The 14972-nt window shown below is 45.9% G+C and overlaps 1 long non-coding RNA gene and 1 other non-coding gene across 4 annotated transcripts in view; both read left to right on the top strand.

Annotated features, from left to right (window-relative positions):
* Nucleotides 1–145, top strand: part of LOC8035881 — a gene marked incomplete in the record, with an annotated part of 11869 nt that extends 11724 nt beyond the window's left edge. Inside the window, 1 exon segment of the transcript XR_006076652.1 lies at nucleotides 1–145. This is a non-coding gene — a transcript (uncharacterized LOC8035881).
* A 5250-nt stretch (nucleotides 146–5395) lies between these two features.
* LOC120845211 lies at nucleotides 5396–13924 on the top strand. Of its 3 annotated transcripts, none has more exons than XR_006076639.1 (5): nucleotides 5396–5656; nucleotides 6582–6777; nucleotides 7857–8017; nucleotides 9222–10056; nucleotides 13445–13924. It is a non-coding gene; the product is annotated as an uncharacterized LOC120845211 (long non-coding RNA). The 3 variants fall into 3 exon arrangements; XR_006076638.1 differs by having other exon boundaries at nucleotides 7857–8071; XR_006076637.1 differs by having other exon boundaries at nucleotides 7857–10056.
* Nucleotides 13925–14972: the final 1048 nt, after the last annotated feature.

The raw sequence follows: 14972 nt of genomic DNA, 5'->3' as shown, positions 1-14972 counted from the left end.
GTGCTGAATTTCGAGAAGGGTTCCCATTACCCGTTTGTGAAGCACCCAGATGTCTGTGCTGACGAGATCCTGCAGCTGCTCCAGAGGAAGCCTTCCTCATCCTAGTCCTGCCTCCCTCTGTGGAAAAAAGGAGGGGGGGGGGGGGGGGGGGGGGGTGGAGCTGCACTGGCCGCACCCATCTTCTTTCTTTGTTACGTCCAGGGCAATGTCACTGCATGTGCAGGACTGCACTCTCGCATCATTGTTTCTAAGTGCCTCAGATTATGGAGTAACGACAATGAACTGGTGTTTACTGCAAGTTTATGAGCTGACACCATTCATGTTCCCCTATATATGAGTGGTGATTAATAAAACTAGGTATAATATTTATAGATGCTCCTCCATAATTAGTGGAATCTCTGCCATCAGTGTGAACTCTGCAGCCTATTGAAAATAAAGGTATGTGCTCTATGAACCCCTCAGAGGAAAAAGCGCCATCTGTCATACGCAACAGCAACCAGCGCCAGCCGCCATGCTGCAGGGTCTGCAGGGTAGTGGGGTGTCGTTGCATATGCTGTATAGACCCCTCAGAGGAAAAAGCGCCATCTGTTGACACAATGGCAGCCAGCGCCAGCCGCCATGATGCAGGGTAGTGGGGCGTCGTTGCATACGCTGTATATGCCGTAGACGCTAGTCTGACTGCATCTGCTCCACGGCCACGATGCCAACGTACCGCTGCGTACCCCTCTGTAAGCATAGTGTGTATGTATTCGTAGATGAACCCGTTAACGGGAGTCGGTCGGGTTTTGTTATTCAGCGGCACAGCTGCGCAGATGTTTGCCTGCTCAAGTGCAAGAACGAAACACGAGCCGTTCCCACCCAACACTCCTTGGGCAATTGAGTCCGGTGTTTTTAATCTCACTTTGTTGCATTTGGGGGTAGAGTTTTTAATTTTTAGCTAATTTGAAAAAATCAAAGTGTCAAGATGTAATGTTGCTCATGGTACCACTTGTGCAATCACAGTTTCGCGAAGGGGTAGCATACATATTCGCGAGCTCGTGGTGCTTCCAACTTGCGCATCTGAATTATGTAGGTACGCACGAAGCCATACAATCTCGCGCTTTAATGCCCTGACGCATAGTTGCAATTGAGAGCGTTTGACTGTGTTTGACTGCGTTGCAGCCGCAAGAAACCAGGACGTCCCTGCTCCTTATGTCGCATGCCAAGCTACTCCTTGAATTGTGTTCCATGCTTCATACGAAGCAGAGATGTGCCGGTGACTCAACATTAGTTTTTTGACGCAACGCAGTCAAACACTCGAATGCAACTGTGCATAGGGGCTTTGCCTGTAGTGCTGTGCAGCACATGCTTTATGCCAAGCAGCATGCACATGCTTGCAGCTTTTGCTTCCCTACAAAGCTGCTGCTCTACGACTACAGGATGTTTCAACATAAAGCTTCGACTCTAAAATTGCCTGCAAAAGTCAGGGACTCAAGGTATCAAGTAGAAACTTACATTGAATGCGTCTTTTGGAGGTCAAATTTGCGCGTTAATATTTTAGGTCTTAATTCCAAGTACAAAAAGAAAATCCCCAAAAGGTTTGTTTTTATTTTTTTGTAGTACTTGAAGTAGACTTGACTATTGTGTAAATGGGACAAGTAAAATACGCATTTGAGGCAAGTATTAACTTGATCCACTCAGATGCTGATTTTTGACGGGATATTAATTGTAGCTTGTAACTTTATTTTGAGATGCTCAAAAATAAGTGGCTCAACGAATCAAGTTGAAGCTTACTTTGAATAAATATTTTACTAGTCCCATTGACACGTTAAAATTTTAAGTCTCTACTTTAAATACAAAAAGAAAGAAAAAACTGACCCATTTAAAAGCAAGGCTTTTTTGTCTGAAATTTGGACTTAAATTTTTTAAATGCATAAATCCGACCAGTAAAATATGTATTCGAGGTAAGTTTCTACTCATATGTCGAGTCCCTTATTTTGGCAGGCGATTTTAGAGTCTAAACTTAATTCTGAAGCACCTTGTAAAAATGTTTTTCTTGTTTTTGTAATTTTTATTGCATATTATCATTCATTAAAACCTGCACTAACGATGGCTCGTGTGGATCTAAGTATTTCAACACGAAGAATAAATCTGCAGTGTAGAAGTTTGGGAGGGCCGGAAGGAGCGGGGCAGATTTCTGGCTCTTAGAATTATGCAAGTCATCAAACATAAAAGTAGCGTAATCCCGCTCTAATCGCCCAGCTCAGCCAGAGTGGTACATGCATTTTAATAACACTTAATATTGTAATGGCGGATTTAATTCCACAGGTTTCCAAAAAACATGGAGAACTATAAAAGATGGATCGCACCAAAATGAGAAAGTTGTAGCTTTAGTCGAAGGGGCGCTCTGATTCCGATCGGCTCGTGTAGAGTTGGGAAATGTCGTTTACCCAACCCGTGATAGGGAGAGCGCCACTTGCAGCCATACAGAGGCGAAGTGATTGAGGAAACGCAAGAACGCCACAGTGTAAACAACTGCACCGGCCGCAACGGGTCCTTCACCATGGCGTCGGCCGCCCAATGTTGCTGGACTCTTTAGCGGATTTTTGCTGTTGCCAGACTTTTTGGAAGGGATCTATACACCTTTCCAAAAAACACTCCTAGGCCACCGCCATGTTGCTGATGCTGATGTGGCTGGTGCGACGATCGCGCCCCCTATCGGGTAGAAATTTTCTGCCACTCTCTTGGACTGTAGAAACTCGCTCAGCACGATTCTCTACCTATGTTTGGCGCTTTTGCATTCAATGTTTTCTGGCCCCTCTTGAAAGTTTCCACTTAATTTTTCTGATGCATGCTGCATACACTCTCTGTGTTATCTTCCTCTGTGAGAAATAGGGCTGGTAAGTGCCTGCCATTCAAGTGTTCCTGCTTGACATTCATGGGAAATGAAGGAGGGGAAGGACGTTAAAATGGCCCTCCACGCGATTTGGCAAACAATGACAACTGTTCTCGCTCCTCCCAGAGGTAATCCGCATAGAATATCCTTCTCAGTCATAGCCAAAAATAGTTGTTCGGGTTAGAGTCAGCCACGCCAATTCCCTTACATTGTTTCAATGTTAGCACTCGCTAAATTGTATGTCCGTGTGCTGTCCATCTGTAAACACATTATTGGTGAAAAATGCATGCCTTTCGGCTATCTTCCGTTGTAGTTATTTTCGACAGCTGAGCGCTTTGTCGTTTGACACATGGCTATTTGGGTGACGCCGTCAAAACTTGTCGTAAAAAAAAAAAAAATAAAATTTTTAGTTGCATTTGTTTTATTGCGTGCATACCCAGCAAAAATAGTTTACTGTATATTTTTTTTTTTTGCTTTTTTTTTATTAGATGTGGTACAAGGCTTTCTCAATGTCCTCGGGAAAATACATGCACCATGAAACACAAAATACAGTGGAAGAAGACTTGAATTTTGCCGCCAGCAGTGTTTGTAACTGAGCCTATGCAGACTGCACCTATCGAAATCACAGTCCACTCGGTTAGGGTTAGCAGGGACGTTGGTGAGAGTCTAGCTTCAAACCCAGTGACTAAGCTTGAAAACGGTTTGTTGCCCCTGGGGTCGAGTGTTTTTTGGAAGAAGGTAGGGCGAGGGAAAGGAGGAAATGGAGGCAATGCTGGCGAGGGGAGAAAGAAACCCGCTCCTCTCGCCAGCGTTGCGTCTTCCTCCACTCCCATCATCCTTTCACACGCCCTATAACGGGTCCATATCACAAGAGCGAATGACATTTTAGCGAACGGCGACATTTGAGCGAATGGTCGTTTTAGCGAATAACGGGGGCGCGCGTTAACCCATCCGTCGCGCTGCGCTTTACGCCGCTTCGCGGCGACAGTCTACGGCAACTCATTACAAAAATATGAACTCACTTGGCCCACCCGAAAACGCCGCTTCGCGGCGTCCGACTATTCGCTAAAGTGTCGTTCGATGAAACGTGGGCGTTCGCTAAAACGTCATTCGATCAAGTGAGTGCCTCCCCCCTATAACCTGCAACATGCTATATGGTATGTTGCAGGCAACGTTACTAAAACACGTTGGTTGCAGGTTAAGAATGTTTAAAATTTAAAACAAAGTTTAAAATAAATTACATTTTGCCAGGTTTCGGGTGCATCGAATCTGGGCTCGACAGCTTTTGGTCTGATAGTTTGCTCTTGTAAACAGTTAGAATCTAGTCATTATTTGCTTCCGAATCATGAACACAGGGGTCAAATTCTTTGGCCCTTTTTCTCATTTTGCTTCAAGGTTTTGCATCTCTTTTGAGATTTGACCGGTGCTCTCCTGTCTATACTGGGGCTGGTAGAAAGAGCTAGAGCCAGGAAATACAGCGGGAAAAGAGGAGAATTTAGCCGCGAGCAGTGTTTGAAACTGCGCCTATCAAATTCACAGTCCACTCGTTTAGGGTTAGCAGGGACGTCGGTGAGAGCCTAGCGGCCTAGCCTCAAACTCAGTGACTGGGCTCGAAAGCGGTTTGCTGCCTCTGGGGTCGAGTGTTTCTTGGAAAGGTGTATAGCAGACATAGCAGACTGCAGTAATGAGCAACGTTGAGCAACGTTAGAAAGGTGGGAAGAGTCATATGTTTGTCTTTTCAGACTAGGCTAGGTGGCGCAAGCTACCGCCCGTTACAAAGCCTTTAACATCTATCCATTTATTTAGGGGGCCATCTCGGCGACTAGAGGCCAAGGCTAGTGGTTTTTTCTTCAATATTTTGGGGATGTACAAAACGACAATAGTTTTAAACATAATAAAGGAACATTTTACAATAATTTGCGCTAAGTTGTGCGCCACGTAAGAAAGTAAATTTGTTTAAAAAACTGACTGTGCGGCATCAAGCAGCAGACGATGCGGGGACGTCACGCCACGTATGTATGATCTCTATGCATTCACGTGACCCGCTCCGGCCAACCCGAAAAAACCTATCTCCGCTGCGTAAAAGAATCGTCTGCTTCAAACGCCACTGCCTGGGAAATTGCCTTCTCAAAATTTCCACACGCATCCAGTATTATAAAAACTAGTTTCGAAAAGTGTGAACTCTTTGTTTATTTTTTTAATCAGCCGGGTTGCGTCGATCTTCTCTTCATGTGTTTTCCCCATAGCGATCATACGTTTTCTCCTGGAAAACCGTGGTAAAGTGAACTAGAGGAGGCCTCTAGTTCACTTTAACCGTGGGCACGGAGTAGCGTAGCATCGGTAGTACCACGTGACTCGCGCCGAGCAGCCAGAGCACGAGCGATTCGGAGGAGGAATAATGAAAGGTCACGTGACCCGACGTCACCGGAAGTGACGTCACAAATATAACGTCACGTGACAAAAAAATTTTGTTTTGCTTGTTTTTGTTTTTTGTGACGTCACGGTTTTTAGCGAGGAAACTTTTCGTTATTTTTACTTTGTTGACGTATTATTTTTTTTTATTTTGTTTATTTTCTTGCTTTTTGCAACCGCGTGAACGCGTTTTCTGCGCTACAGACTGTGTTTTTCCGACTCCTTTGTTTGATATCGTGTCGTATCGCCGTATTTATGGAGTTATTAGGAACGGCAAGCCTACGTTGTTGCGTCCTTTACCTGAATATCGTGACCGAATCGAGTGTCGTCGATTTGAATCGTGTCTTGCGAACCATCGTCGAACAAAAGGTGAGTGATTTACGTTTTCCTGCGATGTGATTTCGATGTGTTCGTTCCACGCGTCCGAGCTGCTTCTTCGTTTCAAATACATTTGGCGCCGCTGCCTATTGTTTGAGCCTGTGCTCACGATTAAAACACGCATCGCAGAAAGCTGAAAGCCCGCCAAAAGAGCTCTAAAAACCGCATGCCTCCGACCCCAGACCTGCCGTCAGACTTCCGAGCTAAGCCTGATTAAACAAAAACGTTTGATCCGACGGAATAATGTGTTTGATATTACATCTCATGTCAACAAGGAACTGCGCTGTCTGTCTTCGCCCGCAACAGGTTTTATTCTTCCGGGTTTTTCAAATCTTTACCAACCCGCGTCCGATCGTAATACCCCGATCACAACAAATAGTTGGTCGTGCTCCGATGGCTCTTAACATCAGCCGGCAAGGAAGTTACGTTTTTCGCTTCTATATCTTGACCCAAGTAAACTCATGTTCTCAAACTATGTCATTCTGTCACCACCTCCAGCTGCACATTCTGGCGCACTTGCAGCTTCGTGCACCCTTGCGAGGTTTCCTGCTATCGTACCCTGGATATCATGGATTTCTCGCCGTACGCGAGTGCTCACGGAGGCGTGCTATACACTCTGTTTCATAAGTTGTGTGCAGCAAAGGCGCAGGCCCGAGCACATGACAATAAAAAGCGCCTTTTTTGCACGAGTACCCGCGCAAAAAGAACATTCTGCAGAGCTGCGCCCTCGCACCCGTGCTTTGCTGCACACAACTTATGAGACAGGATAATAACCGAGCCGTTTTTGTTTCTTTTGCACGTTACTGTGAAAGAAGTGTCATTGCTGTTTTCTTCTCAAAGAAAACTCAGAGACGTTAGACAAAAGCAAACAGATAGGAGACTGCACATTCATACGTTTTTCCCCCTTGTGCTACAGGTCATGGCTGGTCGCGGTTCATCAGCGTTTGTTTTGAAACTGATGGGTACCACAAGGCATGAAAGAGGTGACTTGCAGCAGCAAGACACTGCAAGCCTTCGCAGCAACTGGCTAGCCAGTGCTGCTCTGTTCTGAACTGCACTGCGTGTCATGCGGAGGGTTTGTGCAAGCTCTCTGGGCAGCGACGCTAGCCACGGTAAGTGCATTCTATGCAGCTTTCTTTTAGGGATATATGTGGCTCGCAGGCCATGTCGTGCCAGCGAAATATGTGCCACCCGAGTGACAGCAGTCCTAGTCGCAAGGCTGCGCCGACAGTAATCAGCAGTGCACTGTGTTTTCATTCAATAATTAGTGACAAGGAACCAAATACTCCCGAGAGAGTCTCGGTGGTGCTTTGATGAACTCCAGCTCGCTTATGAACAGGTGGATGGCACAGATGGCTTTTCCTGGTGGACTTGGTGTCTGTGTTAACAATGCAACCAGACTTTCTTTCAGTTTGTGGCGTTTTTTCGTTGCGGGTGACCAGCATTGCAGTAGAAAAAGGTGCCAAATAGTATAATGTTTGCATTCGTTACCTAAATTAATGGCAAGAACAACTGACCTACATTTCCACCGACTGCATTTCTCGGAGGAATAGCCTGGACTAAAAAGCTCGCTACACTATGTCGTTCCCTCTTAGCCTGTACAACTCTGCGTCTTCCCTCGATTTGTCTTATCTGGCTGCTTCTGTGTCTGCCTAGGCACTCGGTGGAAATGGGGAAAGCTGTCTGCGTTGCACATAACCGCCATAAGAGCCAGCGTGGGCGTAGCTGGGGTAGCCCCCACTATGGCTTCTCCAGCTCGACACAAGTAACATTCCTACCGCTGTCGTGTTAGCAGAAAACAGACCTGCTTAAAACGTACAGTGCACGTAGTACACAATGGAGTGGTTGCTCGCCAATCATTTTCTTGGGAGTGTGAGTTGAGCCCCTTCGAGGCAGTTTGCTTCCGCACCGTGCACTATAATCGGCCCGAGAAGAGAAAACAAGATGAATAACCAGTAGGATTTCTTTGTTCCAAGGCTTCTTGACGCAGAAAAAGACTAGGGAACCAGTATTGTTGCTTTTTTGCTACCCCGTGCGAGACTCAAACCCGACATGCAAGGAAGTGGAAAGACCTCTTCCTTTCTGCTTTCTTGTGCCTTGGGTTTTAGTTGTGTTCACAATTCACAGCTCGCTTGCATGCCTACTCTTTTGTTCACTGTGTTACTGAAGTTTTTTGTCGTTGCTGTCCCAGATTGGCTTCATGGATGCACAGAAATACTCAAGGCGCTTGACGTCTGTGGCTCATCTGTATTGTTTTTCCCGGTACCACGGCATGGAAGGAGCTGGCCTCCCTCCCTTCCATCAGCTGCGATATACTACAAGCACTGGGCTACAGCTGCAGCTAGCCCATGGGTACCGTTCTGCGTCCTGTACTGCATCTAGTTTGAAAGGCCATGTGAAAGGCAGGTGTGGTCTTTATGGGCTCTGTCACTATGTACATTTTCTGCAGCTTTTTCGGGGCAACTTCATATTAAGATTCAATACGGACTTGAGTGAGAGGGGGGCATTCTGAGAAAGCCAGCCTCTTTCTTAAACCATTGGGACTGGTATTATATCTATAGAGTTTATTTACACCTTACGTTATGTACTTTTTTATTTATTTTTATTTTGCTAGTTACTTATACTTCAATCTGACACGACAGCCACCAAAAATGGGGAAAGGACAAAAATGTTGACATATTGGCCTTTTTTTTTTCTGGCAGTTTCTTTGAAGAGTCAATGTTGGGGGCAGTCATTCATGTTATTTTTCCCACACGCACGTCCATCCTATGTTTACGTAGAGCCCCAATTGCCCCTTAGCAACAAAAATAATTTATGCGACAGACTAGGCGGCAGCATTGCGGACGAAAACAGGCCAGATTATATCTGCCATGTTTAAAAACTACATTTGGTGACAGGTTATGAATTCAGTGGCAAAATGCACACCGCCTGCCAATCACTGCCGTCAGTTGTCGTGACGTCACGTCCTGCTAAGAAACTAGAAACCAGTATATATTTTTTTTAAATGGCAGGTTTTGGTTGCTGATGCCACGTAGCACGTCGGCACTCTAAGCAATTCTTCTGCTCTTGGCCTCCGGTTTTACCTTGCAAAGTCATGACGGTGTCTGCTTTTGTTTGCGGTATTTCCCGTGTGTCGACGTGAGAAGGCAGCGGTTGTATCGCCAAGGAAGTAGCGATCAATCTGCGCATTTGTTCCAGCGGCATAGCATTTACAAACCGGACTTTGCCCTTCACCGAGGAGAAAGTCTACCGACTGGCCCCACAGTTGGCGAGCATTGTGCAGCCGTGAGCGCGTAACTTGTCCGAATGCTTTCGTCTGTGTACAGTGACAAAAGGACTCGGTGAAATGCGAAGTACCATACAGTACCATGCCGTACAGCAAACCATCAATCGCTGCAGCAACTTTGCGTTTTAAGTCATAATAATAAAGTGATTTTTAGGCTAAAATCATTTTTTCATACTGCTCAATTATTCGGAATTCTGCACGATCCCCATTGGGTCTACAATATCGGTCGGTGGCTGTATAACCTTTAAACTCAATGGTTACACACCACAGGTACCGGGGACCATGACATCAATGAGCTGGCTTTCACCTTGTCCAAGGCAGCAGCGGAACACTACGGGCGGGACCCTGGATCACTGCACCATGGATGCCGTCCTGTACCCTTCACGGCACTGCGTGTGGCTTAAAGGGGTCATGAAACGCTTTTCCAACTTTTTCCTGTTTCGCTTTCCTCCTCAACTCATAAATCGCGCATTCCACCAAACAGAAGACGAAAAGGGGGAGTCCCCTCTTGCTCGCACTCTCGTTTGTGTAATCCCGGACACATCCATTCTCCCCCTAGAAGATTAGCCCGTCGCTCAAAATTCAGACAAAAGTTGCTTTCCCCACCCCGTTCATTCCGAAGCTGACAGTGCTGTTGAAGCTACGTGCTCGTTAGGCCAGCCACACTTGCCACGTGAGCGTGGCAAATGTGGCTGCAGAGAATGAAGTCAGGTGATGAAAGGGAGGCGGCTGATTGGTCCGGCAAGCGCGTAGCTTCCACCACAATGTCAGCTTAGGGGTGAAGGGAATAAGTGAGGTCCGGTTGCGTGTGACGTCAGTTTGGACCCGATAACGCGCTTTTGGGACCGCGGATGTATCACAGTGAAAAGGCAGAGAGATTGCGAAGGGGAGGAGGTACGAAATAGTCCGTTCTGTTTTCAAATTTTCGCACTGAAACTCAGGCTTTTGACTTTCTACCTTTTTTCTTTTGGTCCACTGAACGATGTGCTATTAGTAAAATCCCAATCTAAAATGATTTATCCCAACCCAAAAATCGTTTCATGGGCCCTTTAAGTGGCCAAGCAGAGGGTCATTGCATGACTTTTATGAGGCGCCGCTAGCCATTGTAAGTATATTTTGGATACTCATGTCTGGTGATGTACTTTTGTGCTCTACCACAGAGCACATTTGGTGGCGGTTCAGTCTTGCCAATTACACCATTTTGAAACGGAACACATTTAGTGGTGGCTCGGTGATCTTGCAACAGTGTCTAGACTTGGCGTAAACCTTTTTGTACTTCATTGTCAAGGCTAGTGTAATTTCTGCAATGCCGTTAAAGCCACTTCTGCACGCAAACAAGATAAAAGTCGGAGCCACATGCTCGTGCACAGTGTATGACTACATGTATGCATGGGCACTCGTGCCCATGCATACCCACTCGCAACATGGAGCAAGTTCATTTCGGCGTCGGCACTCCACACGTCCATGCACTCGCTGCACCTTGAGAATCAAGTGTGCACCAGAATGCGCTCCCGTCATGCATCATTAGGGAGAGGAACAAGAGCAGACGACTGGGGTTTTTCCCGCCATAAGGAACGAGAACCGAAAAAAAGGGGATTTTCTGCTAAGAAACTGCTTCCCACGGGCAACAAAATCGGACGCGAGCTGGGCTATTTATTCTGTGAAGCAAGCAATCGACAACCTGTGCTTCATTTTCAAGTTTTCTTTCAGTTTGTTGCTACACAGACATTGAAATACATCAATGGGATAAAGTAAGGTTCAGAACCAACATCAGCTACCGCGAGATCTCTCACCATCCTTGAGGGGGTGAAAAATTGGGACTTCAGTTGACAAACCTCGCCCGCCCTCCTGTCCATCACCTGACCCCATTCTGCACATGTGGGTATGCGCAAAGGAGCGTGATCATGTGGCTGAAGATACAAGTGTGACCGGCCCAACGAGCACATAGTTTCCACAGCACTGTCGGCTTAGGGGTGCACGGAAGATACTGTATAAACTGGAATATAGGTCGACCCCTTAATTTACAAGTTGCAAGATGCAAAAAAAGTTTTTATGGTGAGAAAATGCAACCTTACCTTGGTGACAAAATTGTCCAAGTATATGAAAGGACAAGAAAACACGGCAGATTTATTTAATTGTTTTGCACTCAATAAAACAGGAAGTATGCGAGTGTTACTACTCAGATTCCTAGGAGCCTTCGTCCGACGACGAGTTCACTAACACAATTCAAAGGGACGATGCCGTCCCTTTGAATTGCGCCCTCGAGAGCTCGGAGGCACGAGCAACCTCAACGCCTTTTATACGGATGCTCTCTGACATCACAAGTATCGATCTGGCGCACAGATCCCGAATAAAGTTTGCCGCCTTTGTTTCCAATTCGGGGTACACTGCAGTCCTTCCACGAAATTAAGTTTTCTTCGCCTTGCTGCACGCCGCCGGTTTTTGTCTCTGGTTTTGCCAGTAGCGTATGCTTTTCTCCGATACATTGAACTCTCGCTGCGCTGCAAGATTCCGGTGGATCTCTGCATAGGCGATTGCCTTCTTCTAAAAAGCTACTGTGAACTGTCTTCTACTTCCGCTCATTATTGCTCCGGGAGCAGCAACGGTAGATGTAACAAACCAAGGAGCACAAGTAAAAGTGAATCATGACAAGTGGACGAGTGCTAGGCCATTGCAAAGAAAAACAAAATGGCATCTTCAGGCACTCAGTGTTGCGAGATTATTTTTGTTTTTCCGCTAATGACTGTCGTATAAGACGAGGGTCGACTTTTTCAGGTCCAATTTCAAGAATAAATTCGACCTATATTCCGGTTTATATGCTAGTTGTGCATAGTACTGTGGAAGCCACAGGCTGGGGAGGGGGGGGGATTAGCAACTTTTGTCTGAATGTTGAGCGACGAGCATCAAGGGCCAATTTCCTAGGGGGAGAATGGTGACATGCGAGTACAAAAATGAGGATCCAAGCGCCATGAGCAAGAGGGGAGTTCCTCCTCTTGAACTGCTAGAGGTATACTTACGCCCCCATACCTTTGGTAATACTGCACAATTTGTAAGTTGAGGAAAGCTAAGAAGGAAGTTGAAGAATCGATTCATGGCCCCTTTAACATTTACCTACACTAGTTATCTTGCACCATTATATTTTGTTTGAGAAAGCTCTCATCCTCACCCCTCCCATAAGGGATAAAATCAGAAGTAAATACAACGATCGGAATCTAAAGTGCCACGAAACCTATTGCTGGACATTCTTACGGGTTAGTGATCAATTTTTGTATGAATGAGGCCTTACCAGTGCCTTTGCCTCAATAGTGTGGTAAAAGGGCAATTTTCTTGTTTGTGAACACAAATTTGTTTTGAAACATAACTTGCTGGACTACCAATGCATGTTTCAAGATCTCTGTTGTGTTGAATGTTTTGCTGCCTGTTATATTCTTCAGTAGCCAGTATCGTTTAAGTTCTAGAACTCTCTACAGTAAACTCTCACTTGAGCAAACTTCTGGGGACTCAAGGAAATAGTTCCCTTAACTAGGAGTCCACTAAACTCAATATATTCACTGGAATATGGAACAGCCTAGGGCACAGCATACATTGAGTCAAAAGGGTGAAATGCAATTTATGGAGTAATGTACACTGATATATACAAAGTGTGTTACAGTTACGCTGCTGCCTTTCTCATTTTGAAAATAGTCAATAATTTTCATTTGCACCGGCGCTCTGAAAGCGCATGAAATAACAAAGTTGCCCAGAGAGCATCTTTTTTTTTTTGCATATCCTCTGGCACGGCTAGTTGCTGTGAGGAAGTCGTACCGCAACGGCACTGTCCACTGGCTTGAAATATTCTGTGCAGAGTCGTTCCCTGTTGGGATTGAATGCAGTTTCTCTTTCAAGCTTCGACTTTTGCTTCACTAACGTTGACAACGTCGACGGTAGCATCCGATAGTCCTTCGCAACGTTCACTTGCCTTTGACCGTTGTCCAGATGCTGAAAGTATTTCAATTAGTCTGAGAGACAACCGCTTCCATTTCGTCATACTTATTACGTAAGTGGGCGCACAAACTGCCGTTGTTACCCAAAGACTAAGATGGCCGAAAGGAACCAGTGATAAAGAAAAAAAATATGCACCGCATGGTTCGTTTTTGTCTACCGCACCGCTGCTGCAATGGCGGCAGCGGCCATCAGCTACGCCAGCACTGCAGAGCACAAAACTTCGTTGAACTGATCACAACAGTAATCCTGGGTCCACCGATCAAGTTCGTTGAACTGAAATATTCGCTATTCCGAAATTTGTTTTTCGTAGAGCAAACATTTTTGCATAGAATGCGAAGGAAAAGCACCATAGATTTTTTAAAGTTTGTTATTCTGAAATACTTGTTAAACCGACGTTTGCTCAAGTGCGAGTTTATTGCACCCGACTACTGTGTGTTGCCCTACATGTTCGGGTAAGGTACTGTTTCCGTTCACCTAATAGGCACTTTCGTTCTCTGCATACACCATAGGTTTCAAACCGCCCTGAATCGTGGATCAAGCCTTGCAAGATGGAAGTTCTCTTTAGGCCCAGCGCCTCTTGATGGATAAAGTCTTGTACCCAATTCCCTCGTGTCTTTCATATAAGTAAATTGTTGGTATTTCTTTTATGACAGTGCACGTTACCTGCCGACCACGTTTTACAGTTGAAACGCAGTGTACCGAAACTTCTTTTATATAGACACCTTTCTTTGCAAACGCCACCAGGCGGTGCTTCAGTTTGTTTGACGTCTCAGCAAACTTCTGATTCATAACAAGAATGAACAAAACCCACTTTGACACTGCTGCCTAAAATGTCGATAAAACGTGTAACCACCAATTCTCCAGGTGAGCGCCAAAAGAATGAAGAAACGGGAGATATGTTAAAATGGTTCAAATATTTTGTACACCAACTTGCCTCCTCCAAGACATTAAATTGTACAGCCAAATTAGAGCGCAGCTCTTGAGGAGGAGGAAAGGGTACTGGGGGGGGGGGGGGGGGGGTGATGATGCCGGTGACGTCATTAGTGATGATGGCGTCATCGCATCGTCATCAGCGATGATGCGGATGCCGGTGACGTCATTGGGGGGGGTCACGTGACCCTGGGGGAGGGGTCATGTGACCTTAGAGTGACCTTGGTTACGCCAACGCCGCTCAAGCCGGGAACGGGCCCCTAAGAGCTGCGCTCTAAAAGCAGACAAGTTAGAACGATCAGGCGGCCGTGTGAATTTGAAGACTCTCTGAACCCCCGGGTGGTCCGGACAACTTGGCGGTTTTCTCTCGTTCATGTTGGAATACAACTACATCTGTCGAGCACAAAGTGTTGCCAGCATAAGCAATCGTAGTTCGACAGCGTCTGGTTTGCCCTTGTCACGAATACTATCCACGTTTTTGGACGAATGGAGGGGCAGAAACACATGAAAACTGATCTTCAAACCTTTCCAGAGTCTCTTGGTACAGTTCCGTCGCAGAATTTTGATGAGAAGGCAGGTTTTTTGTCTGGTTTCTCCCAAAAGAACGCAGGAATGCATGTCTCGCACCGCGACTTCTGCCCACCGCCCCAGACCGGAAGTGCGCCCGACGCGCCACCACCGTGACGTAGGAGAGCGGTACTACAGTAGACTTTCTCCACAACGATGGAAGAGCATGATTCCTTAGGTGATATGCATGCTTCAATAATGGGGCAAACAAATCAGTGCTGCACTTAACAATAAAACAAGATATAAAATCTGCACCCAAGAACAGCCTCGCTTTAATTTCTTTATTGCTTTTAACATTTCGGTGTCAACTTCCTTGATCGCTGAAATGTTCCTCAATATTACTGAAAAAAAGATGTGCTTGCATTGATGAAAGTGTGAATGTTGTGAACACATTCCTCGGAAAACAGCAGATCTCCAACAATATCTGGACCTGCTTGGCAATGGTAGCAATGTGTGTACAAATGTTCTTAGATCTAGGTCAGTTGACACACTTGGAAAATGCCCGACGCCCTTTTGCGGCACATCCGCTCAATGGCATCT

The sequence above is a fragment of the Ixodes scapularis genome, unplaced genomic scaffold (genome assembly GCF_016920785.2).
Source record: "Ixodes scapularis isolate PalLabHiFi unplaced genomic scaffold, ASM1692078v2 PGA_scaffold7__128_contigs__length_106722199, whole genome shotgun sequence".
NCBI lineage: Eukaryota > Metazoa > Arthropoda > Arachnida > Ixodida > Ixodidae > Ixodes > Ixodes scapularis.
Note: the sequence above shows the minus strand (reverse complement) of the source record. Positions and strands in the feature narration are given on the sequence as shown.